The 13,650-nt window shown below is 45.4% G+C and overlaps 1 protein-coding gene across 2 annotated transcripts in view; it reads left to right on the top strand.

Moving 5' to 3' along the window:
* Positions 1 to 9,456: 9,456 nt before the first annotated feature.
* FHL2 (four and a half LIM domains 2) overlaps positions 9,457 to 13,650 on the top strand; it is a 46,281-nt gene continuing 42,087 nt past the window's right edge. Inside the window, exon 1 of one of the 2 annotated variants that reach the window (XM_068425125.1) lies at positions 9,457 to 9,529. The gene's annotated coding sequence lies outside the window, so the exon portion shown is untranslated. The remainder of the gene's footprint in view (positions 9,530 to 13,650) is intronic. The other variant, XM_068425127.1, reaches the window with a different exon arrangement.

Below are 13,650 nucleotides of genomic sequence, written 5' to 3'. Positions count from 1 at the left end.
CCTGTTTGGTGGCAGATAGCTATGACTGCAGAGTAGCTCCTTCTGGGCTGGCAACAGTCCCAGGGTGCTGGACCTGGCCCTGGGGCAAAGCTGCAGCAGAGGTTGGGGAGTGAGGGGTTTCTGCTGCTGGGGCTGGGGCAGTGGGAGGCCTGTGGGAAGGGGTTTTAGGGTGGTCTATCACAGAGCTTAGCTTTTGATCCTTAATCTTTTCAGGTCAGGTCTGGATGCCACAAGTCAGGGGAATGAAGAGAGCGACTGAGCTGGTTAAGTGCCCAGGTGAGCTCATACCAATGCTCTACCATGGCTCTGCACAAGCCATCCTGGAAATGTCCTGCAGCTTTGCAGAGGAGCAGGCACCCTCTGTGCTGTTTTGGTACCCAGCTGTAGAGTAAATGGAGATTCACCCCTCTTATGTAGCACTCAGATTTTTCTTTTTTTTTTTAAGATATAACCTCCCCCAACCTATTAGATTCTATCCATGAAATTACTGTATTTCTATACAATTCAATATTTGTTTTCCTAAAAGTTTGATCTCCAGAAGGCAAAGTTGTCTCTGGAGCCCTTCCTGTACACAAGGATAGATTAGGACCAAAGCAGGATCAGAGCCAGATTGCCCACAGGTCTGGGATCTGGTGGTGTTTTAGGATTTGTTGTGATGACGCACAGAGTTGAGTGCCTTAAAAGCATTTCAGCATGCAAGGCAGAGATAGCAACTTCACTTTCTTTCAACTTGTTCATCTGCCTTTGTTCTAGACTCTTCAGTGCCAGGAGGCCTTGCTTTTTATACTCCTTTAGTTTGGGCAGCTATCGAATCTCTTCAGGCCCAAGCCTAATTGCAAACCATGGGCAATGCCCATGTCTCGTGCAGGGACTCAGAAATATGCCTTCTTCTTGATACACTCTTGCAAAGCAGCACATTCTTCCTAAAAGATAGAAAGAAGTGCTGCTGCCTGCTGAGCAGGAGCCAAGTCTAGTGCAATCACAGATCAAAGAGAGGTGTGAACTTCTCATCTTCATCTTAGCAAGGTGCTCTGCAGAATATTCAATGCTTGCGACCAAAAATTAAATGGCAGATTTGTTTACGGAAGCGTTTTCCAAGAGATGCCTGGGCTACGTTTGGCAGCTGCCCTTATAGCTGGTGCTGGGCATACCTTGAGTGTCTGGGTGATTAATTGATTTGAACTGCTTTCCGCAAGGCTCCTGCTTGGGAGGCAGGGCCGTGCTCTAGCATGGCAGAGGAGCCATAAAACAGCAGCTGCAACAGATGGCTTCAGCTCTCGTCTTGGTTTGGTGTGCCCTGCCAAAACAGTGCCAGACGCGCACGCTTGTGCGGGGCTTGATGAATGAGGAATAACACGAGAACATTTGTCAACTGAAAATGAAGGGAACTAATGTGCCATAAGGACATGAAGTTAAACGGGGAGATAAAGGGAATGAGGTGAAGGGGGAAAACTGCAGGTGTTTGGAGGAAACACCTGCTAATCCTTGAGGGGAAGGAAGTGGTAGCAAGGATGCTAAGGAGGCAGAGACTGAGAGGATTAGCTTGCAGGTTTCATAGCTTGAGTGGAGAGGGGAGGTTGGCAAGACCACATTGCTGACACCACAGGTGCCCAGGGCAGAAAGGAATCAGGGCAGTGATGTGGCATGCCAGCCGTAACAGCTGAGAGGAGAAGAGACGATGGAACAAGGGAAAAATGCAAGAAAATTACTGTAATGCTAAGGTGGTCTAGTATTACATTGGATGATGTTTTTATGAGGCATACAGGTGGCAATTAGAAAAAGATCCGCAAATTCATAGTCAGGATATGTGCAAAAACGGAATGCAGATTTTGCATGATAAAGACTCTTATCTTACTAGCCTCCAGTTATATAACATGCAAATGTATCTTTTTAAAGCATAAAAAAGGTGTGGTGTGTTTTTTTCCTAACAATCTGAAAATCAGGGAGATCTTTGTGTATTTTGATCAGTATGTAACTAACAATTTAGCTATTCTCAGCTGACAAGACACACATAGCAAAGACCTGCTGCTTCCTTGTTCAGCATGCTTTGGTTTTAGTTTCTGCGCCCCGACAACTTAACAGCTAAACATGTCTGCCAAGGCATCAAATTAATGCATGGCCATAGAACTGATTATTTGTCTTTGAATTGTTTTTTGAAAAATCTGAGCAGCTCTGATGATGACAGAAGTAGCCATGTTGTTTAACTGAGGTACCATAAAGAGCTGTCCTCCTGGTAAATGTCATACTCTCTGTCAAACTTGGCCATAAAATTAGGGTGGCAGTTTTAATACACATAGTTATTTCCAGACACCAGCAAAATCACTGTGAACTCTCACAGAAGGTGTCACTGACACAGATAAGGTGTTAATACAATCAGATGAAAACTTTTTATGTTATGGATGAGAATAGAGGCAAATTAGTGACTCAACAAAGAGAGAAAACAAGCGTTTGAGGATCATCATAGTCACACACAGGATCTGGGTAAGGGGAAACAGTAGGTGTCAAGTTTGACATTAATTTTGGCACTTGCATCCAGGCTAATCTAGTCTCTCCAGTGAAATTTTTTGCATTGTGCTAAATGGCCTAAAAGGTACATGGTAGCCCTGTGCTGCACTTTCATCAGCAACGCAACAAACCACTAGCAAAGATTGAGTTACCAGTTATGCATCTGATTATGTCTCCAGGGGAAGGATATACACCGTAACGTGAACAGCTGCTCTTTATAAACATAACTTTTTAATATTGCTGAGCTTGTTTCAAATTGCACACGACGGCCTTCATCAGGCTAACCTGAGCCACCAGGCTTATACCAAGTCAATGCCAAAAAGGGGGGCCACTGCCCTATTCCACAGTGTACAGAGACAATACAAGGCTTAAACAATTTGTGGAAGATTTTAGATTTATCACCACTGCCAGCTGCATTATCCTAGTTTCTATTTCTATGCTGTTTTGGGAAGTGCCTTTGAAGGTAGTATAATGTCATACTAGTTCTACAACTGAAGACTGAAGTCCTACTTAATATGTCCTAAGAACAGCCTGTTGATTGCGATGTAGTGCATGCAGACAGGATGATTTTGGGGTGCTGGAGCACCTCTGCTTGAAACCATGTGCCCCCCACCTGGCCTGAGGCAGAAGGTGTAGGGAAAGAGCTATCACAGACAGTCTTAGGGCTTTTTGCTGAGAAATGTGGTCCTGCTAGAAGGATCCTTCTAATGGCTATGGAGGTCTGGGAAATTCTTAGTCCTCTAAGGGTTGGAGGTTTTTAATGATCTCAGTGTATTTTTCAGATCTTGTTCTCAGCAACGATCTCTCTCGGAGTTTCCCCTGTAAGTGGGAAACCTGAGCCCCAGGGAGCTTAATTTGACTTTTTTTTTAAGTAAGTGCTTGGCACTTGCAGCTCCTCTGTCCTTCACTGGGACTTTCATGCACTTGCCAGGTTTGATAACGTGAATGTGAGTGTCAGGTCCAAGGTCACATAATGAATTAATGCCAGAGCTGGTATTATTATTACTTATTATGGGCAGGCTGGTGATTACACCTATGCTTAAGGCAATCTACAGCTTCTATTACAAAAGTCTGCTTCAGTCTCTTACGCATGCCAAAATAAAACTGCTTAGGCTGGAATTCCTTATCCTTACAGGCACCCTTGTATGGCAGGCAGGAGAAACAGACTGGGCTCCTGCTTGCTTAATTTTGCTAGTGGCAATTCCCAACTCGCTGCTGGGTTCACAGCACTGTTTTTCTCTCAGACAGTAGTTATCTCATGAAAAAATACCTCTCTTTTAAAAGGAATCCTGAATGTTTCTTTTGCATGTGCACTTGTACTCATTGATGGAGTTAGGTATAGTGTGGTAAGGACATAATTCAAACAGGCAGGTAAGTGTGCAAATGGGGCACCGAAATTCAGTGTTACTGGGATTGCTTCTCCCATCTGCTTTGAACTCAGGCAATCACTTGGATCCCTTTGTCACTGCAACCCACAAATAGTTATATCTCAGCTCATTGTTAAGTGAAGCCTGCTTAATTTTATCGGGACTTAGTTTGGTGGATTATGAGGGTAGATTTAGTTTTGGACTGAAGAATTCTTAGCATGATCCAAAAACAGCAGCCACAGCGGAGTGAACGAGTATTTCAGCCAAAATGGGAAAGGGCAGAGGTGGGGCCACGAAACAGCTGCTAAGAGCAGTGGCCTTTTGTGAGCTTTAACATTTGCTGGGCAGATAAATGGAGGAGTGAAGAAGAAATGATTCCTGCTTTTCCAACCTTGTTTGCACTCTGAAAATATATCCAGAGCTCCCTCTGGCTAAAGAGGCATCATCCAGTCCTCACCCACGGCATTTGTCAGTGCTGTGTCACTGGATCTGCAAAGTGAACCCTGAGATACGGGGCCATTGAGTAGGGGCAGAAAGGCAGCAGTGCAGACTGGGGACTGGATTCATCTCCCTCAGCGTGAGTGGGACAGGGAATGGAGAGGGGGAGAAAGGGGAAAACTCCCTAGGTTTTCCACGCAAAGTTTGGAAGTTTGGTTTTAGAGGTTTGGGAGAGTTGGGTGTCTGAATTTTCAAACTAAGGCTCATCTGCATCATTTACCCAAATGTGGTATTGTTTGTGATGGAGGGAGAGCTCCCGCCTGTGCTCAGAGCCTCTGCCAGACCCCAGACCTGGGGGGTGCAAGCTGCAGAGACTAGGCATGGGATGGACCAGATACCCTGAGCATCTGGATTCAGAAACAGCTGGAGAACTTCAAGGAAAGAAAAAAAAAAATGCATCAAGGTCATTAAATATAGTTTGCTTCTGTCTCAGAGAGTCCTCAAACCAACATCTGTGGGAATTAAGGAAGTTGTTCTGGGGAATATATACTCCCAAGCATGAACTACTGGCCATTGCTGGAAGCAAGCAAATGGGCTAGGCTAACCTACAGCTGGCCCAAGACAGCCATTTTTGTGGCACACTACACACAGCAAGGGCATCTCAGCTGAGTGAGGTGCATTTCAAGTAACTTCAGTCACCAGAAGTTAGCTGTCTGGTGTGAGGCACCTCCTCTCCCCCTGTAGTCAGCAGTGGGAGATAGACACCTCCACCCACCAAAGCAAGCATGTAGATAACTGGCTTACACTAGATGCCAGCTTTTGATGGCACAAAGTAGGTGAGGTGAACTGCTGATGACAGCACCCATGGAAAACACAAAGGTCACAGGGCTCCGAGTGTTTCAGCCTGCTCTCAAGCCTGCACGTAGCTTTGCAGCGATGACATCTTCTTGGAGCCTTGGCTCAAAAAACAGGGCAGGAGGGAAAGCCGGGCAGAGATGAGGCCCTTGGAAATCCCACATGCTTTGCTGTTTCGTAGGAAGGCATCTCTGCCTCATCTGTGCTCCAGAGTCTGGGCATGATGGTGGCAGCGAGGATGGACGCCCATCAGGAGGGAGCTGGGGCTGGGGTCCTCCAGGTGTTCCTCGGTCCCCAGGGGCCTGAAGGTCACTGGCGTCCCTGAGGCCACTGCTGCTGGAGTCCAAATGCTGCCTGCCGCAAGCATTTCACAGGCATGGGAAGGCCTGCAGATGTGCAATGCTCCTGATGCCCTGTGTGTCTCCTGGCAAAAGGATGTGTACCTGTAGGTTTGCATGGGGGTCAGTGTTTGTTCATGCTCTTCCTCCAGGCACAGGGCAGCTGGGCTTGGGGTTTCATGTGCAAATGTCTTATTTGGAAGGTACTGGTGTGACCTGTGGCTGCGAAGGGCGAGAAGCAGCAGGCAGGCTGGTGGCTTCCTAGCACAGTCGAATCCTCAGTTCATAGCAGCGAATGCTAATCCCATCTTCCTCACTGCAAGGGCCTGAGTGTAAAGTGTTTGCAAAATATTGACTACCAGCAAAATCTCCACAGGCTCCCTCTTCCCCTCTGGCTCTGCTGCTAAGTTTCAGGCAGTCAATATCATATGTACAGAATCTACCTTTAAATCCCCCAAATTAGATTAAAGGCTCAGCAACATCATAACATGGTTTTAATCCCTGTGCTACCCACCATGAACACAAATGTCAGGACAGCAAGGGCAGATTCCCATGAATAACTGTCAGTAGAGCTCTTCCATTAGAAAAGGCAGTACTGGTGCAAGCTGGTGATCTTTTGTTTGTTAAAACTATTCTGAAGATTTACATCCTTCTCAGATGCCCACACTCTGGCATCTTCTGTAGCTTGCAGAGGATGGTGGGGCAAATCCTGACTGGGAGGGATCAGTGGTAAAACTTCTAACCTCAGTGTAACGAATGAGTAACAGGACCTTGGTATGGTTTCCACAGGGGGCTGTGCTTTAAAGCTTGCAGCATTTCCTTTGCATTTCAAAAGCACAGTTGGACTCGATGATGTTAAAGGTCTTTTCCAACCTAAATAACTCAATGATTCTAAAGCAGTTCTTCTAGCACACGCACCTCCCATCACCTTGGAGTAGAGAATTGTCTTAAATCTTGCTTTGCTTCCTCCTCATGCCTGGGGATGTAAGTCATGGGATTAGCAGGGCTGAATCCAGTGCCACAGACCCATGGAGATGGCAAAGGGGCTCACTGTGCCACCGCTGCTTTGGGCCATAGAGCTTCAGCCCCTGACCCTCTTTTTAAAGGGCTAAATTTCAATGCTGTTATAAAGCTAAGAAGCCTGACAACATCCACAGGGATACCTCTCCACCATCGTCATCCTGCCACCCTTCTGTATCTCAGAAGTGTTGGTGCCCTGAGCGTGGGGGCATTTCACTGCCTGTCTCAGGGGAGCGGCTCTACTGTTACCTGCTGCGGGGAGCACAGGATCAGGCCCAGCAGCCTGACTTGTCACCGATGCTTTAGCCTTCTGACGGCATCCTTTTTCAAGGAGCCCTCCTTTCCCCGGTGAGCCTCATCAGAGTAAAGCAATACCCAAAATGAAACTGGGACAGTTTAATTAGAGGGACAGTGTGGGGCAACCAGCCTTACAGGACACCTGTTTTTTTCAGAGATAAAAGCAGTAACGTTTGTGTTAACCAATCTGTAATCCACCTTCTCAAGTAGTTAGATGAGGTGTGCTGGGAGGCCACATTTACCCCAAGCTGGTCCTCAGTTGCTTGATGTTTACACCAGATCCAAACATGCTCTGTAACTGGGCTGACACCTGGGGATTAAACATGTCATTAGTGCCCAGTACAGCCTGGACTGGGGCTGGGGACAACCATGTTTTATCCAGGCTGTTTCTGCAATGTCACTCGGACCTTTGAATCACACAAACAGAAAAATTGGCTAACATGAAAAGGTTGAGGCTTTCCAGAGCTGTCCAAACATATGTCCTAACTACCATATTTTTGCTGCTTATACAGCTTTTCATAACTGTTTATTGTTCTGGGAAATGAGAAAGGGCTGTTTACATGGTAACTAAAGGAACACATGGCAAAAGGCCGCTAAGTCTAGGAAGAACAATATTTTCATCAGGAATCCGTGGGACACTTATCTCCCTAACCTAAGTCTCTGGGCCATGCTTCTCGTTCACAGCACTTGGAAGCTGGGCACTTCTGCATGGAGAAAAGGAGATGGGTGAAAGTCATTTGTTCCAGGAGACTTGACTTGTCAAATCATGTTGCTTGACAGGGGCCGAGGAGGTGTTGTTATGAGCTTTTTTATGTTAGGATGAACCCTCCAGATGCCTCTCATTGGTTTGGAGTTAAATCCATAAAACCTGACTGGGCTCCATGTCAAGCCATAAATCAATTTGTCATGCCAGAAAACCTGGCACACAGTTTGTATTAGTATCCAGTCTCCATGGCTTGACCCATGCTTGCTATCCAAACGAACTGCTCAGAGACAAGCTGGGATGTGACACTATCTCCTAAAGTCTATTGCTCTACCAGCACTCTGAAGACAAGAGAGAGAAGAGGGAGATGAAGCAAATGGGGTGTTCTTCAGGACTGTGGAAGTAACAAATAAGTTCAGCAAAGAAATCTAATCCCTCAGCAAATACTCCTGCATCAGCCAGGAGAAGGAACAATAAGCAATCTGAGTTCAACAACACAGTACTTCCTCAGAGGAGTATGCTGCTGTGTAAAGGAGAGTCTTTTGCCTGCACATGGAGGCTGCCCAATGTTATTTCTTCACCTCCTTGTCTTAAAGAGAGGTTTTCCTTTTCCTCCCCTTAAAAAAAACACCTTAAAATAGTTCAACTTCCCATCAAAGGCCGTGTCTCTGCTGCAACTTTCTCTGCAGAAGTACATTGAAATGCAGAGCTGGACCCAGCATTAGCAAGGAGGTAGGCAGGTTGTAACCCCGCCTCTGCGCTGAGCCTTCCTTGGGCAGGTTTTCCTCCAGAGCCAGCGAGAGCTGCCCACAGGAACTGCTGGAAGACCTTTTTTCCACCTCTAATATCTCGCTTCTTTCATGTATGAGTGTCCCTTTCACCCGGTGTCACACCTGCATTGCAGTGGAAAGGGAGCCCCAAGCAGAGAGCTCACTCCTGAGCTACAGTCACGCTGCCCACGCAGATTTATTTCATGACCACAGGCTAGTCTCTAGAGTTGCTGTCTTTTTTGCTGTGAAATTTTTTTGCTGCGAAAAAGGGACATTTTACAAGAGCATGTGGTGATAGGGTGAGGAGTAACGGTTTTAAACTGAAAGAGGGTAGATTTAGATGAGATGTTAGGAAGAAATTCTTTACTCTGAGGGTGGTGAGAGCCTGGCAGAAGTTGCCCAGAGTTGTGGGTGCCCCCTCCCTGGCAGTGTTCAAGGTCAGGTTGGATGAGGAAAGCCATCCTGGTCTAGTGGAAAGGTGTCCCTGCCCATGGCAGGGGCTTTGGAACTAGATGATCTTCAAGGTCCCTTCCAACCCAAACCATTCTATGATTCTATGATTCTATGATTCTATGATTCTATGAAACGGTATCACTGGCACTACCTCCCCCAACATGAGGCAGTGCAGAGGTAAAATGAGGCAGGACATGAGGCAGTGCAGAGGTAAAATGAGGCAGGACATGGGGCACCAAGGCTGCACACCTGGGGTGGACAGACAGACAGACAAAGGGAGTTGGAGTTTGTTACATCCACAGAGCAGCTGGCATCTCCTAGGGTGTTTCTGTCAATCCCAGAGCCCTGATGGATAATCTGAGAAATCAGAGCTGCTCATAGCTCAGCCAAAATATCAAGCCCTGAAATATTGTCAGCTCCTTAGGGTCGCTCGCAGGACCTCCCTATAGCAGGTGAGTGTATTTTAAGATCAGGCACTCCCAAATGGCACAGAGTGAAGGGCTGGGGCTGCTCAGGAGCACAGCAGCCCTTTCTATCGGGGGCCTCGTGCTGCTCTAGCTATAATGCCTTAAAAGGCTGGTAGCACAGAGGCGCTGCAGTCCTTATCTCCTGTGGATGGCTGGTACTTTGGAGATATTATATTTATAGCTCATCTGAAGAACGAATGCCTAACTGTCCAATTACTAAACACATAGTCTGGGCAATCCAATAAAGCAGTGAGTCTGTCCCTGTCCTCTCTCGTTCGCAGACTCACAAGCAGAGGCAGCACCAAGCTGCAGCAAGGTAAGACAGTGACTTATTGTGGTTTTCACTGTCCTTTGGGCCACTTTCTCCTTTTCACCTTCCCTTTGCAGCAGTTTCTCAGGGCTCTGTGTAGACATCATGAGGGGAGCACTGCTTTCTTATAGGAAGAATGGATTTTAAGATGTTTGTTCCCTTCTTGCTGCCCGGGCACACACAGAGCGTCTCTCTTTGTATTTCCAGTCTGCTGTCGGGAACCAGGTGCTAACTAACAGCTGCTCTTTAGTTTCTACACTAATAATACACTGTCATGTTTTCATGTTCTCAAGGAACACAACCGTGTCTAACTATAGACACTTTCTTGGTCTGAATAGCAAACTGAATGACTTCAGGTAGAAAGATTTCGATTAGGTTTTTTTTTCCCCTCTATCAGCATTTTCTTCTTTATGATGAATATTTGGAAAATGAATAGATAGTTAAAAAAAAAGAGGACAGAAGGAACATTTTACTTTTTTCCCCTCTTGCAGACCGTTTCCTAATGGCCATGAAAGAAAGAAAGGCAAATTACAGGCAATGCTTTCTGATTTCATGTTTAAACAATTGCTTGTTATAGATTACAGCAGCTGTGGGGAAAGAGAAAAGAAAGCGAAGCACTGAAACGTAACTGGGTGTCAAAGCAGGAACTCGTTAGAACCAGTCTGTAAAACAGCATTAGCACTAACTGCCAAATGCCAATTATCAGGCTATTGTTACATTAAATTACTTTTAACCTCATCTCATGAGAGCATTAATTTTCAAATGAAGCCAATAAAAGAAGACCTCTTTGGAAAAATAAGTTTGTTTGTGCACGTGTGTACATTTGTTTGGATGCATTTACACATGCATTTTTAATATAAACATTCTTATAAGGAAAGGCTCTTTCATCCAAGGATCAAAAAGTATGACGTGAAGGTAAGAAATACTAATTTACTTTTAGCCCGAGAACTAAAGCTATTACATTTGGCATTAGAGTTTGTTTTCTATTCCATTATTTAGGAAATTAAATGAAAGAAAGATTTTTTTCAAAATGCTGAGCACTGCTCCGCAGGCTTTGACCAGATCTCAAGTCCCTGGCACCCCTGGGAAGCAGGACTCCTTAGACCTGATGCAAACCCAAGGCTTGCAGGAATGGTCAGCTCACTTCAAAGTGTTTGGAATTGGGCTCAATCCCTAAGTGGGAATTTCAAAGGCAAAAGGGCAGGTCCTTAGCTGATCCAACGCTGTTGGAGATCCACCGACTTTAGCTGAGAGGTGAGTGTTTACATCAGGTGCTGATTGGGCTGGTGGACATGTGCCGCAGGTCTGGTCCCAGGGCTGTCTCTTGGGCTGTCAGGGCAGTGTGTGCAATACACCCGTCAATGCTCCCACAGGAGATGCAGCCCTGGGTTCATGCCTGGGCTGTTACACACTCCTGGCCTCTGAAACCAAGTAGCCACATCCAAAAATATGTCCCAGGGATAGGGTTTGCTCCCAAGCCATGCCCAGGTGAGACAACATTAGCTGGCATCTACATAACCGACCAGTGTGGTTGACTGAGTCTCAGTGCCTGGGAGCATCCTGTGGTCCTGTTTGATTTATGAGCACAGTGGTGGATGTCCTCAGTTAATGTGTCTCATCCAGCTGAGCTCTCCAGGCTTAAGCTGGCGGGGTCCATGACTGTCAGTGTAAATAGCGTCGAGACAGCATGCTTAGGAACAAGCTTGCTCTACCTTTTATGTGAAGAACAGCACATAACTTAAGCAGAAGGAAAAGGAATGTAAAACACCAAATTGTCTGCATACATGCATATCTTATCTCAAGGCTTACTGTCCCCGTATGGATGCCTTGGAAGGCTTAATGTCTTCAGACACCGCAGCCGGTGCCTCTGCACATCCCTCTGTTCTCCAGCAGTAACAGTCTCACCGCTAGACCATGGTCTGCTCTGTTCAGATCTGCACAGAGCTCCAATCTTCTGATCCCCAGCACTGGTGAGATGAGTTTTGTAAGTTGTCTGGAGCTCAAAGGCAGCATGTCCCACCAGAGAGCACAGTGTTGACTCTTAGCAGGCCACTAGCAGGAGCTGGCAGCTGCCTTAGCCGGACCCACTGCTCCACTTGGTCTGTTTTTTCTAAGGTCTTGCTACTAAGCTAAACTGATGTGCCTCCACAGTGAATTGTGCAATAAAGAGATCATGTACAAAACTAATATTTTTTATAGAGTAGTCTCACTTCTCCCATACTATCAATTTTCTCACGTCCTCAAATTCTTTGTCTATCATCCAAGCCTCAGGCTAAAACAATAAAAATAACAAAATTGTTCTGGTTGGGCACTTAGTGTTAAAGTATCGCCACTGGTGTACTGACAGTATTCCCTCTTGAAAACAAGAAGCAGAAGCAGCATTCCAATCATGTGCAGCAAAACATTAGGGTTTGGGGTTTTTTTTAAATATGTTGGCCAAAGATCTTTAGCTTGAAAAAATGCAGAAACATACGTAATAATGCAGTGATTTTTCACTGGATTTGAATTTAAAAGTGAAATAATACAAAAAGACCCAAAGCCTGTTCCCAAAGTGAACCCATTCTGAAGGCAGTCTTTCCAACAATAATACTTTGTTCTTACCTAGCATTTGAAAATATGATTAATGGATGAATAACTTTACTTTTTCGCTTCCAAACAGCAAGCCATCAGAACAAGGCAGACCTTTGATTGCAGCTGGCAAGAGTCTGGGAGGGGGCAGACTCATTCAAACACTTCTTTAATACGGAAAATGTAAAAGGTCATTTTACAAGGAAGAAAACCAGAGAAGGAAGGGAATGTGAAGACTGACTTGAGGGTAAAATCCTGGCCCCACTGAAATCAATGGGAGTTTTCTCAGAAACATCCACTGATTTTAGCAAAGCTCAGATCTCCTCCTTTTCCTTCTAATTTTAATAGTGCCAAACTTGTGTGGATTTGCACCAGCAAAGCGTGTTTTCACATTTTTCCTTACCAGTTTTCCTTTTTTGTACCCGTGTGTTGTCTAACCAGAGCACAGACACTCTGACACAGTTGTTTTTCAGTGAGATGAATTATTACTGGCTGCAATATTTTATCTTTGGCTTTGTATCACAGTGATTAAGTTTCATGCTGATAAATCTCAGGCTGTTTCAACAATATGTTCATCATCTAACGCTGATTAGCTTTGAGAAGCATAGGTCATATTACACAGAGTCCCAGATTTTCTGAAGGCAGCTGGAGCAATTCTGCCTGGTTTTGCTCAGCTCGCTCTGACACAAACACGGACAGAGCACTACCGTACACATTTCAAAGGGATCCATCAGCTTCATAAAACTCAGAATGTTTCTGCTGCAGGCTACCGTCAACACACGCCACCAAGAAGTAGCGAGACTGAAAAAGCTAGAAGAAAAAATATTTTCCCCCAATTTCACTTCATATTTTCAGTAACATTTTGTGTGAAGCCAGTTGTACAGGTTCTCTTTTATAGTACTTTTTTCCTGCTGCCTCTGTGAAACTTCCATATCACCACAAATGAGAGGAAAACTCTCCTTTAAAAAAGGAAAATAAGTAGACTATCAAACCACATTGTCGTGGGAGTAGAATGGATACAGACATGGGAACAGAAATTGTTTCACACACTTCATAAACAAAGCCAGTGGGCTTTCAGATCAGCATATTCCCTGTCAAGCTTAAAGGATTGTCACCAGAGTCTCACTAGAAATTTGCATGCTTACTGTTGGAGGGAAGTAGGTAACATTGACTAGTGCTCCTTTTGGTAGTCTGCAGCTAGGGGAGCAAAGCCCGGCATGCCTAGAGATTACCATACGAAAACAGGAATACCTATAATACACAGATACCACCACACAGAAGCCCATTATTCTGTCATTTATCCCATTTTTTAAATGCTGAGTCTCCTAATTTCCTATGCATGAAGTCCATTGACTGGAACATGCCCCACAGCCTCTGGCGTTGGGTGCAGAAGGCAGCAGGACACTCAACGAGTTAGGACACAGCTTATAATACAAAGAGAGAGATGTGCCAACACTGTATAGCACGGCACTCCTGGTGCAGACCAGTAAAACAGAGGAAGCTATCAGAACAAACTCTATTTGTTGTAGTTTTCAACTTCTGGGTGTAAGCCCCGGCTC

Source organism: Nyctibius grandis, chromosome 2 (genome assembly GCF_013368605.1).
Source record: "Nyctibius grandis isolate bNycGra1 chromosome 2, bNycGra1.pri, whole genome shotgun sequence".
NCBI classification, from domain to species: domain Eukaryota; kingdom Metazoa; phylum Chordata; class Aves; order Nyctibiiformes; family Nyctibiidae; genus Nyctibius; species Nyctibius grandis.
The sequence above is the reverse complement of the archived record's forward strand: the minus strand, read 5'-3'. Positions and strand labels throughout refer to the sequence as shown.